Genomic DNA, 25,873 nt, shown 5'->3' on the forward strand with positions numbered 1-25,873 from the left:
TTTGCATCTTTTTTTGGACCATTTTTTACATCCACATTTACGTTTGATTTGTCTCCATTTTTCCCATCTCATTTTGCACCATATTTTGCGTCATTTGTTTCATCCAATTTTGCATCATTTTTAACACCATCTCTTGCATCTAATGTTACATCATTTTGAGCATCCAAATTTGCATTTATATTTGCATCTTATGTTGAGTCATGTGTTGTGTCCACCTTTGCATCTTATTTTGTGTCTAATGGTACATTCAATTTAGAGCCATTTTTTACGTCTACTTTTGTATTTGTTTTTGCACCAAGTTTTGCATCCAATTTTAAGCTATTTTATGCCCCTTTTTGCACCATTTTTTTGTGTCTACTTGTGTCCAATGTTGCACCATTATTTACACCAACTATTTCATCCAATTTTGCATTTTTTTGGTGTCTAGTTTTACATCGTTTTCACCATCCAAATTTGCATCTTTTTTTGCCTCATTTTGTGTCCACATTTGCATATAATTTTGTGTCTGAGTTCAAGCCTAAATTTGCATGTGATTAGGAATCATTTTTTACATCTAATATGGCATCCTTGGTTTCACCTTTTTTCAGCCCCATTTTGCATCTTGTTTTATGTCTTTTCTTACATCTTTTTTTTTTTCCTTTTTTGCACCCAAGTTTGCATCCCAAATTTACACCATTATTTGCATCATCATTTGGCATATTAATTTGTAACGTTTTTTGCTTCTTTTTAACGCTCAACTTTGCATCTTATTTTACATCTAGTTGTTGTCTTTTTTTGCATCTAATTTGGTGCCCATTTATGTGTCCTTGTTTTTGCCCAATTTGATATCCTTTTGTATGCCATGTTTTGTTCCCTTCTTTGTGTCAACTATTGCACAATTTTTCACTTCTAATTTAAAACACTTTGTATGTCAATTGTTTGCATTTTGTATTAATTCCTAGTTTAACATCCAATTTTACTTTCAATTTTGCATCCATGGTTACATCCGCATTTGACTTCTTATATAGAGTATATTTTTCTTTACATATATGACCCCCTTTATAGATTCATAGTGAAATATATGATAGTTTCTAAATATCATTAAAGCATATATCACAATTCAAAATCATTTGTAAAGAAATTTAAGAGAAATTGACAACATCCATCCAAAAAAATAACAATGTGTCATTAACAATTTTCAAAACATGTATAAAATAGCAACATAATACTAATAAAATCAGTATTATTTTTAATCAAAACAAGTAAAATTCAAATATGATTAACAAATCAAAATATTTCATGAATATCGTTATTCTACGATAAATTAACAACATACATAAATCAAAATCATCGTATGATTACAAAATCAAAATGTCTCATTGATATAGGGTAAATTCACAACACCCATCTAAACATAACAATGTCATTCTACACAATAATTTCTTCATAAAAAACAATGCATGTGCATGCCTAGCTACCACCACCAAGATCATCCTCATGATCATCTTGACCATCCTCATTACTCTGATCCACATCATCACCAACACCGCAACTATCATCATCATCTCCTCCTTCACCACCATCATCCTCATCCTCATCCTCATCATCTCCTGATATATGTTGAACATAATTTGGATCATCGTCTTGGCAATCATTACCTATAGCATTCTGACAAAAAAAATCAATATTACATGTTCGTATTAATTACATAACACAACGCATGTTTTTGTTATACAATGTTAACCATAAAATGAGGTAAGATATACTAGCATTTGCACCAGATGTTGCAAAGGAAACGCCGTAAGGCATAAATTGAAAAATACAAATACAACAAAAGAATACTTTGATAAAGAATAAAAATATATTGAATGCTCAAATCAATGCCCCATTAACTGGAAGCATTTAGTAGACATATCTATCAACATTAGGATTATACACAATGATCAAGAAATTTTCCATATACAAACAACAACTTCCACAAAAACCTTTTGTCACATCCACATTTTAAGAAATGCCTTGGAACGTGATCAGAATCTTCCATATTGCCTTTTTCATTATGCAGATAAATCTTCCATATTGCTATTTTCATCATGAATATTGTTAGTTCATTGTTGTAAAGTGTTAGTGTGTTAAATTCAATACTATAAGTTCGACAAGTGAAAAACATTCCTCAATTAGCATAATATACATTTTTCTCTCACCGTGTATTTTTCAGTCAAAGAGCACAAGTAACATATTAACATGTATTTTCCCTTCATTATTTTCATCATAGAGCCAAGAAATCTACGCCTTATCTATAAAGTAACAAAAACATTTTGAAATAAGTTTAATATTTCAAGCCAGTGTCTAACCTATAAAGTAACAAAAACTTTTTGAAATAAATTTAATATTTTAAGCAATTGACTAACCTACTTTAATAATTGAAAAATTCTCAAAGATGAATTATACTCCATAATAAGAGAGCCAACATTGGAGCCCATACTTTCACTAAAACCAAAAGAAACACAACCACTTGTTAAGAAGAAATTCAAGTAATAATAATAAAACAAAAATAATAAACATTAAAGTATAAAATGGTATTTCCAACACACAAGTATAAATATACATGCTCTATGTCCATTGTTAGATTAAATGGGTGTGGAGAAAATTAGTAGAGAACCCAAAATTGTATTTCTAATTATGATGGGTGGAGAAATGCTTTAAATGCGGGTTGTTGTCATTCTAATGAAACCCTTTGCAAAGGGGATGTTAAGATTCTGAGAGAAAAGCTAGGCTTGGTAGAGAACACCTTCCTTGTTAAACATTCCCCTACTGTAACCAAAAGGAAAGGGCAAGAGAAACAATAATTAGGTTTTTGTTCACAAGTTGTACAAAATATATAGGTGCTATTGACGTTTGAGTGAATAATGGGAGAGATTATTTATGAAATTGTGATAAGGCGCACCTAGTTTTGTCAGAAAGAGGCATATTAATGACAAGTACATCACATTTAGGTAGCATTTCGTCAAGATTTGTCTCCAATGTTGCTCCAGTTTCCTTTTCCAATTCGGGTCCAATAGAAAGATGGTCGTGGTAAAGAAGCTTACAATTGAAGGGCTGTACAAAGGAACGCAATTCAATTCAACATCATGTAATGTTTATTATTATTAGATTGAAATTTTGAAACAAACAGCATGCATGCGTAAGAATTATGGAGCACTGATTTTTGAAAAGAAGTTTGCAACATCATGAAGTAGTACTAGATCCTAAGAATGAATACCTTCAAACGCTTAAGTAGTTCTTTGCCAATACGCCCTGCACCAATAGAACCAATAGTTTTCCCTTCTAGATCATATGACCTGTAAGAAATTGCTGCCACTTTCCAATCACCCTCAACAATTTGCTTATATCCAGGCACAAAGTTTCACATCAATATGAGAATGCGCATTAGCTCATCTTCTGCCATGGACACCACATTACTTTCGCTGATCTTCAACCAATGATGATACAAACAAATCAATGGAATTAAAAAATATATCCAATATAAATAAAATGCGTTTTTTTGAAAGTAACTCCTAAAGTGAGAAAAATAAAGTTAAAAAATATAACAATGACAATTGTGTAGTTAAAGTGTAACCAAAACAAAAATATATATACAACAATAGAATAAATAAAATGCGTTGTTTTAAAAGTAACTCCTAAAGTGAGAAAAAATAAAGTAAAAAAATATAACAATGACAATTGTGTAGTTTAAGTGTAACCAAAACAAAATATATATATATATATATATATATATATATATATATATAGAATAAACCTATCAAGTGTGGATCAAGCAGTTTGTGTCGGATTTAGCCCATAAAATGTCATTTTCAAATTTAACAATAGAATAAACCTATCTAGTGTGGATCAAGTAGTTTGTGTTGGATTTAACTCATGAAATGTCATGTTCAAATTTAATGGAGAGGGGTCGATTTAATGGAGAGGGGTTGAGAGTGGGAGCCACTTGTGAAGGGTAAAAATTATTCCGTAAGGCACTTAGTGAGACAGAGCCTTGCACAAACCTATTGACAACATCCTATAATTAGACAAATCATTCTTCCATCAACCATTGGAGCTGATCGCAACCTAAACGTAGGTCACCACGGTTAAAGAGAGGACATCATAACGAAACAACGAATTAAACATGGAACCATCATTTCTAAAGGAAACAATGGTACCTAAAGCTGTTCGAAACGTTCGAAGGAAGGAGCAAAATGTCATTTATAAGAAAATAGTAAACTTCGTCCACAACAACCCTACTTAGGGTGGAAATTGTTGGAAAAACCACCACAAGAAAGGAACAAAAAATGGGAAGGCTAGAAATGCAATTATCTTTGCCCTTGAAATGTCTGCTAAAAGGAGAGGAGAGTTCGAAGGAAATTAAAGAACTCAAAAGGCAGTCCTTGGAGTCATCATTGCTCAATTTGAGAGAGCTTCCATTTTTTGAAAGAGTTGTTTTACTTGCACCTCCCCTCTCCATTTTGTTAAAGAGTTGTTTCACTTGTTATGCTAGAGTTGTTCAGTTGTTATGGAGGAAAGGCATTCAACAATTTTCAAATTTGAACCTCTTTAGCATTATAGTGTTCCACCCCTGATTCAAGCACCTGAAACTCTGTTTTATTTACAGGAAAATAAAGAGAGTGTTAGTCTATCTGTGTTTCTCGAGATATAATGCCCCATATCCAAAATATGAAAGCTACAAGAGAACAGTTATTACACAGTACAATCTCACCATTACAAAGGAGTCGATAAAAGACCAAATGCATTAAAGCTTTCCAAGAAATTGCAAAAACATACAATAACACAATTGAAGATCAAGGTAAATCTGCAGTACATGTTGGATTGGGGATAAAGCCAATATCATAGCATGAGATTGACAATTAAATGAGTTGTAAATAATAATGGAATGATATGGAATTGAATAGCCTATAGGCTGAATATAAACCAGAGAGTTATTATTTCATTGTTATTAATTTATTATAAAATCACATTTTTTAAAACAATAACTATTTTTATTTCAATACCAACCATTAACTAATTTCTAAGAATAATTCTAATTATTGTTGTCCACTTCATCTTCTTTCCATTTCTGTACCATGAGGGAAAAACCCAATACCATTCCTATATCTTAAAATTAACATTAAATATGTCAAAATAGCTCAAGCATATTTTGGAAAACAATCATTACAGACGGATTAAACAAATAAGAGCGCTTTGAGATCTTCCGCAAATATTTCAGGAATGTAATAAGAGCAAAATAAAACCCATGGGTAGGTACAGCCAAAAGGATAATGAATCAATCTGGTCACAGTAAATATCAATATGATAATCCAGGTAAGATGTATTGTCACTTTTCCTGATTTCAGCCCTCTTGGCACCGGTAGGTTACCTATATCCTTGGGAGAGAGATAAGGTGGTTCCTATAGAAAGGAGACAGCGGACAACAAAATATTCAATTTAATCAATTGGATTATGGTTCGAGCCCCATTTGAGAGTAGCGGGGCTTGGCAATAAGAGATCCAATGATATCTAACCAAGCCAGGGAAGCCAAACTGTTGTTGAAATATTTGTCCGACAAAGTGGCCTGGTGGAAAGATGGACTTTGCCATAACTATTTCAAACAAAGTCGGTGATAAAAGGATCCCCTGTCTCGCCATTCTGCGAGTCCTTGGCCCGTTTCCTTTGGAAACACCTATCATGTATCCCACGCAATGGCAAGTGCATTAAGCTTAGGAAGACAGTATGGACCATCCACCTATTTCTCAAGATGTGTCTCTCTAAGATGTGAAACCCTGGATGCTGGATCAAGGTATAACAACCCTTTTCCTTGATGGCACCTTTAAAAGAAACTTGGAATGGCAGGGGCAGGGAGCCTTCATTGACTTCAGATGAAATCAAGAGAGTCGATATTACGGCAGGTTGGTATTTTCGTGAACAAACAAGTGAAGGCTCAAGCCCTCTTCAAAGGCCTCCATCTTCCTGAAGCTCAAGGGGCCTGCTAGGCAACAGTGGTGGGTGATTCAATGATTATTCTAAGAGCTACTGTGCACGTCTCTTCCAAACAATGATACACAGCCCATTGGCACAAAAGAATTATCAAAAAATGCGGAGCTCAACCTTCAACAAGATCAAATTCCTTCATGTCTCAAGGCATCAAAACGATCAAATTTCTTGAATCTTCACGTCTCAAGGCATCAAAACGGGAAAAAAAAACCATCAAACTATCTAATAGTAGCATAAATGTAGGGATACAACAGAGTGTCTGCACTAAAAGTCTGGAGAGAGGGATGGGAGGATGTCAATGGTGGTGGGAACCAGGCTATTGGATCACTGTTGGAATTGCCAAAAGCTTAAGAAAGGATCCAGTTGTGTGATCCTACGGGAGGCATAGGAATGATGATGCTCCGCTCTCCTATCATCTAATGTCCAAGCAAGGAAACTCTTGAAAATATTATCTCTGCTCTGCTGAATGTAGGGCTAGTCTAATAGGGGGAAGGTGGCTAATGTGTAAAGATGGCTATTGTCCTTGGGCTACCTTAGCTGTTCGTGTTTAGTGATCTGTGGTATTATGACTCCTCAAGTCACTATTAAACCATGAGAACCATGCCCAGGCAAACTAGTGTGACATTGTGGATGAGAACCAAAACTAGACTCCTATAACCTCCTTTTTCATCCTTTAAATTGCAGAATTAACTGACTGTTGTAGTAATCGTTCTTGAGCACATGAAGATGTGCACCCTAAATAATAAGAATAATACCCTATAACATATGAATAGTCCATCCTGTGCATGTAGGATATGCACATGAGGTCCAATAAAATCACTAACCAGAATACCAGGTGTTATTAAAGCCTCTGCAGGTTGATATATATGAATGTTATAGTGTGCAGGAGTATGATTCAATTCCATACGAAAATACAAAACATCTGATAGGATTTCCTTATACCTCATAGGCAAACAACCATTGTCCCTTCTATAGATGAGCAGAATAAGTGCTTGGTTCTCTACACTAAATAAAGACAAAGTATAGTACTTATTGCTGACAAAATAGGATTTAAATCGCGGTTCAATTGCTTGACATTCAGCTGGTCACAGAATTGTAGAGTGCATAATCATAAGTGATGTTGCGAGCCTCATTGCTCAAAGTCTAAGGGTCTTGCGAGCCATAATCACAGCCATGTATGGCATATCTTGTGATTATGGCATTTTATGAGGTCAATTCTTGTGAAGACATTTCAGTTTATAATAAATTTTGAACCTCAACAGAGTTTTGGCAAGACCTGGCTGAGCTAGGACATCAACAACACAATTGATATGAATGACATAATCTAGCCTCAAGAGGGAGCCTCTTTTGTTTCATCACTCTAACAATCTATGAAGTGGTGGAAAGCATAACAACTTCCCCTTGAATATGACACCTAAACTGAGTACAAATCCTAAATGATGCAGCCCTTGGTGCATGTCTCTCAAAGTATCGATATTTCAAATGTTGAAAGCTCTTGTGCCTATTTGATATGCATTCGATTGCAGTTCCCCTGAAGAAAGAATCTTATAAAGGTGAGGCCATGGCCAATATGTTAGCCATATCCATTGGAGTTTCCATTGCTTGACAACTTTAGTGTGATCAGTCCCACCATGATTCACATGGGCTTCTACTCAACACTGGCTGTTGCTATTGTAAGAGTCTTCAAGCTCGTTGAACCCATAGTATTGATAAGTGTATTCTTTGGGTCTCTGGTTTTCAAATTCTGCCTATGTTTTCCTCTCAGTATCATTATTTCAAATGCTGAAAGCTCTAATTCCCATTGTTGTGTATTTGATTGTGGTTTCCCTGAAGAAAGAAGCTTATAAAGGTGAGCCCGAGGTCAATATGTTGGCCATATCCATTGGAGTTATTATTTCAGCTTATGGGGAGGCCAAGATGAATGCATGGGAGGTGATTCTCCAGTTAAGTGCAGTTGCATGTGAGACTACCCAATTGGTTCTCATACAAATTCCACGAACATCAAAAGGGATTAAGTTGAATCCCATCACATCTTTGTTGCTCCTTGTTGCCTTGTTTTTCTCAGCACCCCCTAGGCCTTAGTAGAATACCCATTTCTGATAATCAGGGTCTCTTCCTTTGATTTGGATTACATGACATTTCTGCTTGTGCCTTGGCTCTTAATCTTGCAGTGTTTCTTCTGATAGGAAAGACTTCAGCCTTGACTATGAATGTTGCTGGTCTTGTCAAGGACTGGCTGCTCATAACATAATATTTGTCTGTAATAAATGAAAAGGTTACAGTCATAAACTTGAGTGGGTGTGGACTGGCTTTTCTGGCTGTCTGTTACTATAATCATTTGAAACTTCAAGCTCTCAAGTCCAATGACAACCAACCAAAGTACCTCAGCAGTGCAGCTGATGCCAATGATGAAGGAGAAGGTTTGATAATGACGAGTGGGAGATTCTCAATCAGAGATTCAGAACCAGTAGAGAAAAATCAAACTCAAGCTTCAGGATTAGGTATTTAGATCATTAATATTGTCTTGTGCTAGAGATTACTGTTCTTGGATTGGCTCCTCTATGCCCAGATCTATTTGCATGGAACAGGCCAGTCATTCACAGTGAAGAAGATAATGACAAGATTAGTGTATAATGATGGACAGGATGGTGCCATGGTGCCAACCTAAATCTCAAGTAAGGAGACATCTGTTCATCAATTTGTCAAGAAGCATGGCCTACAATTCAATTGCTCTAAGCCTATCACTTCTTCCACCTGTCAAATAAATTGTTTCCTATTTGTTTAGTTGACTATGGTTCTAATAAATATACTATTGTTTGATGTAAAAAGACAAAACAAAACAAAAAATATGGAAAGTTGTGACCCCATTTTCTAACTACAAATTGAAATCGGATTACCATAGTGACCACCTCTGCTTATTGGAATCAAAAAGGGGGTGGGTTATGCACAATCCTACGTATCATTTGCTATTACAAGAGATAATTAAAGCCACCCTAAACTCAAGTCTTAACTATGCTGATAGGGTGTTTGGGGAGGGGGATCCCTTACCAACCCACTATAATCTGCACAAAAGCATCCTAAGAACATATGCAAAATCAACCCTTCAATGAAATGATCCAAGAATATAGGTACTCAAACATTGATTTTATCAAAGAAAAATACAAGACAGAAAGAAAAGATCATAACAAGGATTAGAAGAGTCTAAGAACAGTGCTCACTGTCTACAGAGCCAAGACGAATGCAGAAGAGTTCTTCCTTCAGTTCCCCATCTGAGAAATCAGTTGCATGCCAGACCCAAGTTTTATCACTACCTGCGTGCTCCTGAAGTGACATTGGGGAATGAACTGCAAGGAAAAAAGTTGAAATATTTCCAGAAAGTTGAAATATGGAAAATTTTTCCAATCAAGATCTCTAAATAATTTCATTAGGACAAGGCGTAGAGGATTCATGATGGCGACAAGAAAATAATGGCGCTTTGCAATTTTAGCACTCTCTTGCAGAAAAATACCTTTTCTGAAATCGTTTTGACCACGAAGAAATGCAGATGAACTGTTGGAAGTCGTGCAGAGAGAGATCTGGTGGCTCGTGGATCGATTCTGGGGCAATGTTTATGCGATTGCAAACCATGATTGTTCATATGCGAGCTACTGAGCTCGTTGAGAGGGATACGCGCAATGGCACCAAACTACTAAGAGGATTTGAATTTAAAGGCGGGATAGAATATCTACCGTCCGATCATGTCATCGACGGCCATATATTTGTGTTTCAGTAAAACGGATTTTCAAAGAATTTGAAATATTATACATTTTATAGAATTTGAAATATTATACATTCTATTATTTAAGCTGAATAATAGTTTTACTTTGGAAAAATAATTGGGCACATCAAATAAAATATTGATGCGACGGACATAGAACTTCGAGACAATAATGCACCCTTCTCTTACTCCAAGACAATAATGCACCCTTCTCTAGCTGATGTGTCAATGCTTTCTTTGAAGTGGAACTTAAAGAATTAAGTAATTATTCATTATTAAATTGGGATTTTATATAAATTAATTGATTATTTATTAATGTTAATTTCATTTTATAATTTTATAGTAATTTTTAATAGATTTTTGTTAAAGATAATTATTTGAGCTATTATTGTATCAAGATTTTTGTTGTATCTTTTATTATTATATTTTAATCCACTTTAAACATGCTCAAAATATGTTTTCATCTTCATTTGTGGAGATTATCTACTTGCATATTCAAAAAGTTTTGATGTAGTTTTTGCTTTGAAAAATGATTATTGTGATTGTAATGGTGAGAAATTATTCTATAAACAGTGTTAAGTGTTATTTAGAATAAATGAGAAATTCTTTTTGAATATATAAGACTAATCTTTGAGAGAATAGATATATATTCCCTAATTATCACATAAACAAGGGGTTAATCTTGCATTTAGTGGTTTATCTCTGTAGAGTTTCGCTAAACAAATGGAATACCTCCTCCTGCGTGACTTCGATTGTCCCTCCCTCTTACAGGATTGCAAAGCATTAAGAATTGAATCTTCTTTATTTTAAAGATGTATTCTTGTCGAATATACCAAAAACATAGTAGGATTCTTTCATTATTGACAAAATCAAGCACATGTGCAAGGGAAGTATTCATCTATGGATGGTTAACAAGTTCATTAATAACTACAAGCAAACACTTCAAACTATGTATTTAATGATCTCTAGTCATCATCTAAAGAGTTCAAGAATCAAATCAATTCCAACCTAAGTTCTAAGTATATGGTAAACCTCTACTCTAGAGGTTCTATTATTGTAAAATTTCACAACTATGGAAGTTGTGGCAAGGTCTCAAAGGAGGGACTTTCTTTTTGGGGCAAAACTAACCGTTTTTCAAAAGATAGTTTCTATAATTGAATCCATCTTCAATATCCATTTCTTCAACCCCACTCTGCCGGATTTGAATATTGAATCCCCCCTACTTATTTTGGGATGAGATGATCTTTCAAAAGCCAACATAAATATATTGGGGACTTACAACAATATACAAACTAAGCAAGGAAGGTTATACACACATGTGTTAGAATTTGAATTGAAGTTGACTTGAGCAAAGGTATAACAATGCATATTTAATTAAATATTGGTGATTTTAACAACCACGTCCATTAGATTAAAATAATGATACTTTATGTGTATCTATATGCAAAGACAAAATACTTGAAAGGCACCTTCCCAACAACAAAGGTCATTATAAGAAAAATGGAAAAATAACAAGTTGATGGGTGGTATGATTGAATGAAGAATCAAAGGGCAAGAAAGAAGAGACATCCAAGTTTAGTCCTAATAAAATATTTTATGGCCCCTTCCAAGGAGTGCGTTATTAAGAGGGACACAAACATGATCATGGAGTCTGTGCTAAAGTCTTATGGGAGAAATAGGAAGCATGTGAATGAGATATTATGGATTTCAAAAGAGAAATCATGTTATTCAATCCAATAGAAGCAAGGGGATTGGTGCTACTTGAGACTCCATAAGCTCTAAATCAATTGGTGAAAGCAAGAAGTCTAAAAGATAAATGCAAAGAAAGGAATATCCATCTATGTACAAATTTACAATAAATAAATTCAAAATTATACAGTGTTTCCATATAGACAATGTTAGGTCCCTATAACACTAGTGATTCCCCCATTACTAGTGTCATTGTGGCCCTTACTGTTATTGTTGTGCCCTTATTGTCCCCATATTGTTATTATTGTGCCCCATAAAAGCCCACTATTGTTATTTTTGTGCCCTTATATTATTATTGTTATGTTGACTTTGATTATATTGTGACCCCTTAGACTCCTATATATAGAAATGAGGCTTTGTCATTTGTATCATCCAATAATTGTTCTTTTGTGTAATGTAAAGGAGGTTTCCCCTCGAAGAGGCTGATTTCTAAGTTGTTGATCTATCTTTTCTATCTTTTTGTGAGTTGGTTTCATAACAGACAACCTAGGTTCGAACCCTAAAAAGTTTAGGGTCTTTGTGAGTGTTTGTGAGGGAATGTGTTTGACATCACATAATTGGATTCCCTTCATCATCAAAGAGACATGTGTCCCAAAAGTCAATTTGGTTTAAGTGGATGTTAATATGATACATTGTATATTTTCTGAGGGTAGTAGCACAATTGGAAAAAAGCATGTTGGCAAGCCCTTGTGTATCCAAGTGATCGAAAGTTCAATCCCCCAGACATATCTCACCAATTGAACTTAAAAAAAATATGATACATTGTATATTGCAAAGCCATTAAGTTAAGTAATGACCTTGGCTAACCCAAATATTTAATTAGATAAGCTCAAACACAACATTAGAAATGAAACCTTCGCTCTAGATCTAAGGATATAGGGGTCAACATTGGATATTGGATACAAGACAAGGTGATCAAATGTATCTCTTGGACTATCATTTTTTACAAAGGAATACAAATTTTAATGCTTATATTAACATGTATGTATAATATAATAATGAAATAGTCACTCTTTAGTTCATGGATAAAAGTGTTGGTGTGGAAGGAAATCTCGAGGGATGTGTCACTATAGTCATAAAAATTGCATTTATTGTGGCACATGGAGAACTTATTAATTGGGTGTAGCTTTAAAAATGGATAGGAGTGTTATCCTCCCCACCTAACTGCAATTCCTACAAATGACATATTTAGTGATTAATGAGTATATTGTTGTAATAATTTTGAACCCTGTGTTAAGAAATCCCTATGCAATCCAATTTAACTTAGGTACCATCCTCAAAATGAGGAGAAGTCATTTGTGGGTTTCCTTAGAATGTGTATTTCAAGGAAGAATGTGTACTTTGTCGATATGTTGAAAGGTTTTACGGTCTTTGTGTTTTAGTGTACCATGTCATGTTTGGCATTGAGCGTTGGGTGTGTTGGAAGCCAACTCTTGGTAAACTCAAATACACTTGTCCTAAGGAGGGAGTTGGGGTTTTAAGGTTCTTTGGTTGTAAAAGCTTTCAAAGTCAATGTTTTTCATCCTCTTCTTGCATATTGCAGCCTCAAGGCCATTCGATGAGTTGGTGGTCATGCTTAAGGTTTTCATCCTATTCTTGCATTGTGCTTAAGGTTGATTGGTACCTTGTTCCATGAATTATGATCAACTTTGGGTCCTCTTTCAGTAGACACCTCCTAGCCACAGTATTAAAGGCAACATATTGGTTTCCTTTACTAATTTTAGCTTGTAATAAATTTAGATGTAATGGTTGTCACACGCGTTCATATACAACTACCTCATAACAAAGCTAACACAAGCACTTCTACCCATGCCTACATCACATCACAGAGGAGGAATCAATCAATATTATTCAATATCCCGCATTCGAGTATCCCTCCTTTGAGGATTCAATCCAACATTTATGGAGATCAGGTCATCCATTTACAATAACTAGCTTTGCCATATAGCATGTTCATATTCCTATTGTCATGGCCGAAAGTACCACCAACATATATCTTATGCAATACAAATAAATAATTAGAACGCCTCAATGGATGCAATTCATCCTATAATGCATAATGCATATATTAGATAACCCGAACCATAGGCTCTACCGTTTCAAAACAAAATCATTTATCATACATAATCAATAATCCGTCTGCCACAGTTGCATGACACGTTAACATGTGTATCTTAGGGATTATGCACAATTAATCAGAAGCGCAGCATTGGATGCATAGCACAAATAACTTGTACCATAGTTTATACAGTCGAGCCTTAACCACAGTTAACAAATTTGCATAGCGGCTCAAGCACGACTATTCACTATCTTAACAAAAGACAGGTTAACACCAATTCTACATAAGATCCACATACTGTGACTGTAATTAGAATTTCATTTATGTGCATCCATAAAATCATCTCATTAACGCCACATGCAGTGCATTTAAAACTCAAGCAAATTCTCTCATATGCTAAGGAATTTATAACATACAGGGTAAGAAACCAACATACAGAACAATCCATGCAAGTGAGTCAAACTAGATCAAAAGAGAGAACGACACTTGGAAAACAGAGCACCGCTACCCAACCTAGAAATGACTCTTCAGTTCACCACCGAGTCGAGGTTCTTGCCATGGATCAACCGCCTCCAATTGATCTATGCAATGGGTATTTAATACCTTCTTTAATGATATGGTTTCCATTAGCGGTGTCTCGCTTTTATGGATCTTTTTATCCATTTGCGTAGGCTTATCTCATAAAAGCTCACCTTTCTCTCCCATGAGGATTTTCCTCATAGAAGATTGCCTTTCTCTCCCGCACAACTTTTATGTTTTTCTCAATGGATATTTATCTCCAATCCATCCAACTTATCTAGAATTAAATCGAGAAGCTTTACCATGAAAGAATTATCCTTTCCCATTCACCAATGTGATTTGGCAAGAATCTCATCTCTTGGTGTCTCGCTTTTCCAAGTGATTAATTTATTAATAATGTATTTACTTTTTATATTACACATCATACCTAGCTTTTCTCAGCTTAGGTTTGCAAAGTTTGACACACAAGGGAGGGGTGTTACATTTTGGATCCCTCTCTTTCCTTAAGATCCCTCCAACTGCAGCTAGAGTTCTTAGATGACTGTAAGGAGGAAGCCCCTATTGGAAAGGGACAGACAGTTTGAAGGTGTCTATCTTGTTGGTAATTCCTATATCAAAAAGTTGTATTTTCATAGTCCAGGGGTTGGGAATACACAATTCCCATCCACTTGAGCTCAATTTTATCTCGTAAAACTTCATTGGGATCTACCTAAACACATATGCAAACATAGGTGAAAATGCCTTTCAAAAGTCTTTCCCTTTCTACTTTGACGAATCTTCCAATAAAATTTCCCACTTTTTCTAAGAGATCTAGATGGGTAAAGTGAATGGGAAAATTGGGAATCTTACCCATACTAGAGTAGTCATCGGCAACATAGTGAGAGGATTGAAGTTGGGAAACCATGGCTTCACTAGAAGACCAACTCATCCCCAAAACCATGGACCTTGGTCAAGGATTTTTTTCTTATGCTCAAGACATTTGTAAATCACCACAAAAAAACATGGGTCTACATCCACCCAAACCGGCGTTCATCCAATCCTATCATAATCGAACAGAAAAACGCTACTTTTTCAATAGAAAATGGGGAATAAAAGTATCACCCAAGGATAATGACCATCGCATCAAGCGCTCAATCATAAGGGAGGAGCAATAATTTGACAATCACACGTCCTTGATTTCTGTTGATTTAACTCTGAACACTCACGTAATATTCTCTTGCTTGGCGAATTAAACACCACTGCATGGAATGGACGAGGATTGAGCCGAACCCTGGATGAAGCCCACTTCATTCTCATCTAAACACAACACTATATATACGTCAAAGCTATTACAATAGATTCTGACTGTCAACACCTCGAGGTTCTGTTTATATGTGGCTACCTTTTATGGTTACTATTGAATGTGTGATTGGCAATAGTAATGGCAACTTAGGGCTGCCAAATTTCCTTCGATTCCCTCACTACATCCTAACGCAAATAGTTGTGCAATGCCTTGGTTGTCTTTCAAAACTAGTAGGCAGCGTCTTCTTTGATATTTCTCGATGGTTTTAATTCCACTACAATCACAACTTTCATTTACATAAACTTCGTGTTTTCGCACGAGCGACGATTGTTCCAAGGTGAAATGTCACTTGGATGGTTTCAATGTTGTTGACCCATCATAACTAACTAACGGATATGCCCATTACAATTTTATACCACCCCATTATCAATATCAATTATGCATGGGAACCAATTAAAGCAACTTTTCACATTAATTTTATATGAGCATGAGAACATGTGTTAACAAGCAGCCCATAAAGCCTCATTTTGAATGCCATAGTCACTTAGAAGGAATTCCTCTTGTAGTAGCATCCTCCCTACTAAACTTTTCTAGTGCTAACATTAGAACCACCATTACAACAAGATATCTTTCTAGTGTTGACAAAACCATTATAGTAAGATACCTCAAGAGAGACAGAAAATTTAAAAAGTATGATAGTAATACATATCCAGAAGATGGTATTGAAACTAGTAATTGTTCACGAATCCATAAGATTGTAAGGTCATTCTCATTATCATAATCATTGTCATCATCATCACCATCATCCTTGTCATTGTTATTGCCATCATTACATTATCATCATAATCACCATTCATGCCATCATCATCATCATTATGGACATTGTTTGCAATTGTTCATAATTGTAGATGTTGTAAGAAATATCATCAACCCAAAAAATGTGATCAGTGCTAGAAAAGGGTTGTTTAGGACACATTGATATACGTAAGAGAAATAACCACTCTATTTTTGACAGATGATCGATGATGATCATCATCACCACCATTATCATCGTCGTTGTCATTTTTATCATCCCCATCATCATCATTAATGTAATTTCTATCGACATTGTTGTAATCATGCATCATCATCATTCATGCCATTATTGTTTTTGATGATGACCTAGATGAAAATGATGATCATGACACCAAAGATAATGCTTATGATTATGACAATGACAACATCTAAAATTGGGAAGATTCGCCAACGTCATTAGCATCGTCATCATCATAATCATTGCCATCATCATCATTGTCATTGTAACCACTATCGTCTTTATCATCATAATCACAATTCATGTCATCGCCATCATCTTCATTTTCATCATTGTCAATATTATTGACATTGTCATCAATTGTTCATAATTGTCAATGCCATAAGGAATATCATCAATGCAGAAAATATGATGAGTGTTGGAAAAGGGATGCAAAAGCGAACATAGAAATGGGGGCAACAATAGAAGTAAAATTGGATGAAAAGTGGATACAACATAAGTAGATGCACAACAACATGAAAAAACTGACACAAAAGTGGATGCAAAAGTAGATGCAGTTGTCAATGCAAACTTGGATGCAAACATGAAGGCAAAAGTGCAAGCAAACATGGGTCCAATGGTAGGTGTAAAACTTGGCACAAATTGTGGTGAAACAAATGTGGATGCAACAACGGAAACAAAAGTATATGCAAAAATGGATGAAACAAAAGTGGATGCAATAGGGGATGCAAATGTGGAAAAAAATGTGGTTGCAATGGTAGGCGCAAGATATGGTGCAACAAAAGTGGATGTAACAATAGACAAAAAAATATGCAAAATAAGATGCAAAAATGGATGTAAAAGTGGAAGCAAACATTGATGCAACAGGAAAAACAAAATTGGATGCAAAAAATGGATATAATGTAAGTAGATACAAAACGAGATGCAAAACCCAATGCATAAACCTGACATAAAAGTGGATGCAAAAATAGATGCAATATTTGATGCAAAAGAGGATGTGAACATGGATGCAAAATTGGAAGCAAACGTGGATACAACAGTGAGTGCAAAACATGGTGCAAATTGTGGCATAACAAAAGTGGATGTAATGATAGATGCAAAAAAAGAATCAAAGTATGATGCAAATGAAGATGTAAAAAGGGATGCAAAAAGTGAAATTTAAAATGGGTGCAACAGTGGATGCAAAATTGTGTGCAAAAGTGGATGCAATAGAAGTCGATGCAAAAGTAGATGCAAAACGAGACACAAAACCCGATGCAAATCTCGGTCCAAAATTGGATACAAAAAGGGATGCAAAAATAGATGTAGTAGTTGATGAAAACCTAGATGCAAATGAGGATGCAAACGTGGATGCAAAATTATAATCAAAAGTGGGTGCAAAAGGAGGTGCCAAACTAGGCGCTAATTGTGGCACAAAAATATTAGATGCAATAGTGGGTACAATAATAGATGCAAAAGAGGATGTAAATATGGATGCCAAACAAGAGGGCAAAGTGGATGCAACAAAAGTAGATGCAAAATTTTATGCAAAACTAGACACAAAACACGATGTAAAACTTGGCGCAAAAGGGACGCACAAATGGATGAAAAAATGGATGCAAAAAATGATTTAAAAAAGGATGCAAAAAAGGATGCGAAAGTCGATGCAAAAGTTGATGCAAGTGTAGGTGCAAAAAGTGGATGCAAATGAGGATGCAAAAGTATGTCAAACAAAATTAGGTGCCAAACTTGATGCAAAACCTCGAACAAAACCTGGTGTAAAGGATGACACAAAACTTGGCATAAAATTTGGTGCAAAACGTGGTGCAAAACCTATTGCAATACCTGGTGCTAAACTTGGTGTAAGATTTGGTGCAAAACTTGATGCAAATTTTGTGTCAAGTTTTGCACCATATTTGATAAATGGATGCAAATAGCACCAAAAATGGGCTCTAGATGCAAAAAAAGAAGTAAAAAGGGACGTTAATCGCTGGTTTTGTTGTAGTGTTTCTATCAGCAAACTTAGGGAAAAGTAAGCGCAATGTTTAGCCAGATTAAAGATATAATGAGAGAAGAAAAGAGGAAAAAGACCGCTACCCTGTAGGCATCAATCAAGGGATGGATCTACAGTGGCAACTTTAGAAGAAAGAGAAGCACATGATTACTCAACAGAGCATCTAACAGAGGATGGATTCTGAAAAGATAACCACTACATTAAAGAACATAATCATTGTGAAAGGAGCATCATGCGTGGATGGATTCCTAACACTTCTCTTAGAGAATTCTATAATGAAATTAGCAGAAAAACAAAGCATGGAAATTAATTTACAAGAAAAACATGCTGCACATTAAACACCATGATGGATCCCAAATCTAAAGGGCAGAAAATGCTCCATTAAAAATAATATTTAGAAAAGGTTTTACACAGTCCATAGCAGTTTTCCTCTGCTGAAAAATTTGAGTCCTTTACATTCTAAAATTCATAAAATATATACAATTAGCTCATCCCTATACTAAGGGAGTTGAACTCGACCATATCCCTAAAGATAGAAACAGTTACATTAAATTTGGATCGAATTTCTGAAAATAGGGGTCAAAGATGAACTCGTATCTCTTGAACCATAACACCTATTACAAAACTAAAAGAAATTTTTGTAGATAAGGCCATGTTTGAGAAAAACCTCTCTAAAATTTTGTAAATTCGTTTCTAGTTGCTCAGAATCTGTGCCACAAAGTAATCTCTAAAACAGGAAATCATTAAATATTTAAATCTATAAAAATAGGTTATGACGATCTAGTCAAATATTCCAATTCATGACACATGTCAATACAATGAAAGAGTTTTTTGTTATATGGCTCGTGGTTGACAAAAACCTCGTTTTGTTTCTCAAAATTACTTTCCATTTGTTGTAAAATGGCGCCGCACTACAATGACTAAAACAATAAAACAAATGCAAAATTTGTTTTGTTTCAATGTAGGCTTCAAATATCACTGCATATCTCCCACATAGTAACACCTGTGCATAAACTGAAGGAGGCTTTTTTTATTTGGTATGTGGTTGACAAAAACCTCTTTCACTTTTGTAAAATTCATGTCCATTAATTCAAAAACTGATTTTGTATTAAACTTGTCCCTATGTGCAGCAAATGACCTAAAAACATGCATAACCAAGAATCAATCATTCATTTCGATCATATCTTCTGATCCAAGAACCGGTTTTAGGTGTGAAATATACCGTTGGAAATCTCTTTCTGAGCTGCTTATAATGAACATACTTAGGATATTATTTTCATTGAAACTCATGTGCAAAACATCTCTAAAAACCAGACATAGTAAGAGCCCATTTTGATCCCTAGTGACAGGTAGAGAAGACTAGAACTAACAGGCCTCTGATCTACTATTTCCTTCACCTGAGGTTCTTTGGAATGAATTTGGAACCACAACACATGCATGGGAACACATCACATGCACCTGGGCCTTTATAATATCATGGAATCATAATCGAAAGTTCCATAATGTAGCATTTTGGTTGCAGTCCCAAAAATTGTGACCTCCGATGAGTGATGCGACCTAATCTATGTGGAGAGGAAATGAGTGAAGCCCCAAATTGGAGCGCTCTCTATCAACGATTCCTAATTGGAGGTTTAACCTTGGTGCACGACATGTCAATTTGTCAATTTTTGATCGCTAATAACCTTCTGCATTTCAGCCTTGGTCCTGTGGCTCTTCCCGTGACTGCAATATTTATTAGTACAATCACACTAATACAGAGACAGAGAGATAGATATCTAACCCATTATAGGCATCCATCGTGAAACCGTTTAGAGATGAAGCACCAAAAATTTCTTATCGAAGCCCTCTCTATCAGAGATTTCCAATGGGAGGTGTAACCTTGGTGTACGCCATGTCAGTTCGTCGATTGGCAATCACCGATGACCTTCTATGTCTGGGCCTTGGTCCTGTGGCTCTTCACATGACTACAGTCTAGCCCCCATATCGGCGCCCTCCCATCAAGGGTTATGAATAAAAGGTTTCACTTCGATTTTTCAAATCGCCTCAACCTCTAATCGCTAATCTCCCATATGTGACGACATCACTACCACGTGTAACCTTTTGAATAATGCCACGTGTCACCCTTTTTTTCCTATTGTGAGCCTTGAAACTATTGAATCTTCCTGCCACATGTCAACTATTTTGGCACACCATCATCACGTCAACCTCCCCATGTCACTTGTCGCAACCAATTGTTGCTTGTAACGCGTGAGTGAAGCCCCAAATCGAAGTGCTCTCTATTTGTGATTTCTAATCAGAGGTGTAACCTTGGTGCATGGCATGTCAATTCGCTAATTGTTGATCACCTATCACCTTCTGCATTTGGGCTTTGGTCCTGTGGCTCTTCCTGTGACCACATTATTTATCAGTACAATCATGCTACTACAGAGATAGAAAGATAGATCTCTAACCCATTATAGGTGTCCAACTCAAAATTGTTTAGAGATGAATCACCAAATGGTGCTTATCAGATCCAACCCTATCGATGATTTCCAATGGGAGGTGAAACCTTGGTGTACGCAATGTCAATTCACCGATTGGAAATCACTGATCACCTTCTACATCTGGGCCTTGATCTTGTGGCTCTTCACGTGATCGCAATCTAGCCCCCATATTAGAGCCCTCCCACTGGGGGTTATGAATCAGAGGTTTCACTTTGATTTTTCAAATCACCTCAACCTCTGATCACTAATCTCCCATACGTGACGACATCACTGCAACGTATCTCCAACATGTAACCTTTTGAATAATTCCATGTATCACCCTTTTTTGGGTTATTGTGAGCCTTGAAACTGTCAAATCCTCCTACCACGTGTCAACCCTTTCGGCACGTCATCATGACATCAGCCTCCCTACGTCACTTGTTGTAACCAATTATTGCCTCTAATGTGTGAGTGAAACCCCAAATCGGAGTGCTCTCTATCAGAAATTTATAATCAGAGGTGTAACCTTGTTGCACGACATGTCAATTCGCCAATTGTCAATTGTTGATCACCTTCTACATTTGGGTCTTTGCCCTGTGGATCTTCCTGTGACCACAGTATTTATCAGTATTATCACACTAATAGAAAGACAAAGAGATAGATCTCTAACCCATTATAGGCATCCAGATTGAAACCATTTAGAGATGAAGTGCCAAACAATGCTTCTCAAAGCCCTCTCTATCGATGATTTCCAATGGGAGGTGTAACCTTGGTGTATGCCATGTCAATTCACCGATTGGCAATTTCTGATCACCTTCTATGTCTGGGTCTTGGTCTTGTGGCTCTTCACATGACCATATTCTAGGCCCCGTATCGAAGCCCTCCCATTGGGGGTTATGAATCCGAGGTTTCACTTTGATTCTTCAAATTGCCTCAACTTCCAATCATTGATATCCCATACGTGAGAACATCATTTCCACATATCTTCCACGTGTAACCTTTTGAATAATTCCACATGTCACCCTTTTTTGGCCTTTTGTGAGCCTTGAAACTGTCGAATCCGCCTACCATGTGTCCACCCTTTTCGCACGTCATCATGGTGTTAGCCTCCCCACGTCACTTGTCACAACCAATTGCTTCCTACAATGTGTTCCTAAACACATACAATTGCATATCGCAACTCGCAATATTAACACTTTTAAGATTTGGCTGCTTCTCTGAAAGTTTTTCTTCAGAGCAGATGCAATGTTCTATTGAATTATTTTTCATATCTTTGGAGGGTCCATAAATTAGAAGGAATAGCAATCTACATAATGAGAAGTCGAAACTTGAAAAAATCACCTTTTCGGAGGTAGACAAGGATCACTAGATATCTGAAACAGATAAGGCACTGACACATCGAACCTCATGGATATTCCAGTTAGTCTATTGGTTAGACGAACCTCTTTATAATAGATTTATGTCAGACTAACAACATCGCGGAAATTATTTTCGAGAATTCTGATACATGTAGCATTGGTCCTATGTAATAATAAGGAAATATCTAATTTCCGAATCTCTAAACTATGCTATGGACCTCCAACCACTAATATGCAACCTTGATTGTTTTATCATACCAAAATTAAATGTGAAATCTCATTTGCCCCTTATCATAGCTTTTGGAATGCGGCCTCCAATAAGATCCACTCTTTATGCATGTATCTTTCTCTTGGTGTCTATTTTTATTCATTAATTACCGTTGGTTAGCCAACTATTTTCATTTAATGTTTTTTTATTATCCCTCATATGAAGGTCTAATGTTTTACACCCTTGTACATAGGAAAATTAATATAATCAATTGGCCTTTTCTTCCCACAGATTTCCAAAATATTTCTTCTGTTGTGAAGGTTTCAATGACCAAAAACTCCCATATATATTTAATCAATATACCATGTTTTTTAACGGTTGCAGTTTAAAACCTCTAAATGCATCTTGGTTTCGGTGGCTACTCTATTCATTAATCTAATTAATGGATTGAGCATGTGTGTTTACTTTCACTTTATTCTCGCTCACATGAAATAGATATGTTTTATGCCCTGGACACTTTATTATATGTGTTTATTCAAACGAGCCATTTTGCTATTCTGGAGCAGACTTTCAACTTGAGATCTTCCAAAAAGGATTCTTATCATGTAAAATTTTCAAAATCTCGAAGCTCCCATGTATATCTAATCAATATGTGACATTTTCCTTTGATTAAGGTTTGAAAATTATCCACACATCATGACATCGAGGACTATTCCATTCAATAATTCAATTAATGACCCACCTATGTGCATTTATTATCACTTTACTCTCACTCGGATGAGCATCTATATCATTGTCTTTGTCATTGATAACCCCATGACCTCTACCACATGTCCTGACTCTCATTTATTGGTCTCTCTACTTAGCTAGTAGATGGGTGTATGCTCTATTTAGCCTCTTCACGTCGCACTATTGTGTTAATTTTTCGAGTTTCATTTTCTATCATTGTTATTGTGCTATTGCTAGTCTCTTACTGTTTCTCTTGTTGTTGCTACTGCATGTTTTGTTTTTGTCTTAAAATGAATAACTACCCCAGAATTTCAATAACAAACAGGTGAGAATTGAGAACCTACTAACCATATTGTCTTCTACACTCAAATGGAAAGTATCAATGTTTTCATACTGCATGCATAGCTTAGAATACTATGTGCTTTGTCAAGACATGCAACACACCCACTTGTAGAGTTTCTAAAATTCCATATATAGACATCCAACTTTCTACGTTTAAACATTTCAATTTTCATTTCCCTTTGCCTTTGACTATTGGCAATAATCTAAATTGTAAATCTTTCTTCTTTCATTTGGCTCCAAGCATGTCAATCCTATGAATGATCACGCTCGCTTCTTTATTTCCTATTATCTTCCAATGTTGACATCATTTTATGGTCTTTCACCTTTTAGGACAACTCCTTTCGTCATCATCATGGAAGTTGCCTTGACAATGAATGCCATGACTTTGTTTCTCGTTGGCTCTACAACGATCCAACCATCGCTCCAAATCATTAAGCTCGACCTTCTTACTTCCACAAAGACATCATCCCAAAACTACCACATTTCTATTCCGACAGTACCTCTCAGCGCAGAACTTTGCTTCCATTTGCTTACAATGCCCATGTTGTCTTTGGTGCCCTCCAGTTGAGCTCAATTATCATTCTCAAAGAAGTCAGTTGCCTCTTTTGCAAAACTATTTGTATTTTCACTCTTCACCATATTCTTGATGTTTTCCTATTCTTTCCCTCCCTCTACCACTGTCACTCTGACTAATGTCGTGTTTCTCTTCTCTTTATTTTATTCTTTTCATAAGTCTACAAATTATTGAACTAGAATTTCTCAAACGTCGTGCAACTTTGATTGGGGCCCTGAACCTTCTTCAAATTGTACAAACATAGACATACCAACCAACCTCTTCAACGTCACATGCCCCCACCTCATCTAATTTTTCTTCGACACAAGATTCTATGTCATCATCAACTCAATTGTCCTCCACTCTTCATGATGCTAAGCCCCTATCATAAACAATGGTCGATCCACGGTAGGGTGCTTGTAAAAACACTCGTTCGCTCCTACAACAATTCTTGAGGGTCCAAAAAACTCTTTGGATTTGACCTCGTTGATTCTGCCAATGATATAATCCATATCTTTGCCTTCAGTGATCTCACAGATTCCTTGCATGACCTTGTCCAAATTTGGAAGCCTTACATGTTTTCAAATGGCACTATGAAATCAACAAACACAAATTACAACCATCTGGATAGCAAATGGGAAGTTTACATCTCTGCAACTTCCATTATTGAACCTTCCATAGATGATGTTTCGACAATTCCTTTCCACTGTTCCCATTTTAAATCTATAGATGAAATCAGATCTCCAAACCTTGGCTCAATTGTTGACATGATTGGCATTGTCACATCCACTTCTGCAACTTCCACTATTCGTCAAAGAGATGGCTCTGAAACACCTAGGAAAACTATCATCTTGGAAGACATGTCTGGCTATAGTATCGACATCACCATATGGACGGAGCATTGCCACACCTTGGGCAAGCAACTCGTTGAACTTGCCTCTTCTGGTGCTTTGATCGTGCTTGCAATCAAAGGGGCTCACATAGCCAAATTTAATGAAGAATTGTTGGGACTCTCTCGACCACCAGCTTCATGCTAGATCTCGACATTCCAAAGACTAAATAGCTCCAATCATGGTTTCATCAAAGATACTACTTGGACTCTTCACCATCGTTAAGTAGAAAATTCTCAGGAACTTCCAAGCAGAGCTACCCACAACATACAATTCTTGACCTCATAGACTCACATCTTGGTAGAAAACCAACATGGTTCTCTCTTCATGGAACCATCACCTCTATTGACATGCAAGATTTCTACTTCCTTGCATGCCCTCTCTCATCTGATCGCATGCAATGCATGAAAATTTTTATCAACCACTCAAATGGAATGTGGCACTACACAAAATGTGGTGGGGCCTTCCTGGAATGTGACTATTAGTATGTGTTGAAACTTGAAATGCATGACCACATAGGCGTATTGGAAAATGTCATCGCATTTGATAATGCTACAACTGAACTCATGGGTGTCCAAGAAAAATAATTGTTCATACTCTCCAGTGATACTGGTGCTATCCACAAGCTTCATGCAAGGGTTTAATGCCATCCTTTCCTCTTCACACTGTGTGTGAAAACAAATATATTGAATGGTGTGGACCATTTGAAGTTTGTGTTAATCAATTCAGAGGAAATAACCTATAGTTCTACATGTTCTGGTCTCCTCCAGGAAATCGAAAAAATTTCTATTGCTCTAGTTGTTCAACATCTTTGAAATTCTATTTATTTTCCCCATGCAACCACAAAGTGTAAAGAATAAATTCTATATGCTTTTCCATCCATTTTCATTTTGTTCACATCATCATTTTACTTCTCTTCTCTATGTATATACACCT

At 36.0% G+C, this 25,873-nt stretch overlaps 1 long non-coding RNA gene across 1 annotated transcript; it reads right to left on the bottom strand.

Moving 5' to 3' along the window:
- Positions 1 to 1,191: 1,191 nt before the first annotated feature.
- Positions 1,192 to 3,413, bottom strand: LOC149150430 (uncharacterized). Its single transcript, XR_016263227.1, has 2 exons — positions 3,239 to 3,413; positions 1,192 to 1,647 (listed from the first exon to the last, which is right to left on the bottom strand). It is a non-coding gene; the product is annotated as an uncharacterized LOC149150430 (long non-coding RNA).
- Positions 3,414 to 25,873: the final 22,460 nt, after the last annotated feature.

The sequence above is a fragment of the Pinus tabuliformis genome, chromosome 9 (genome assembly GCF_031772625.1).
Source record: "Pinus tabuliformis cultivar Carrire ecotype Pingquan chromosome 9, CPIR1, whole genome shotgun sequence".
Lineage (NCBI taxonomy): Eukaryota > Viridiplantae > Streptophyta > Pinopsida > Pinales > Pinaceae > Pinus > Pinus tabuliformis.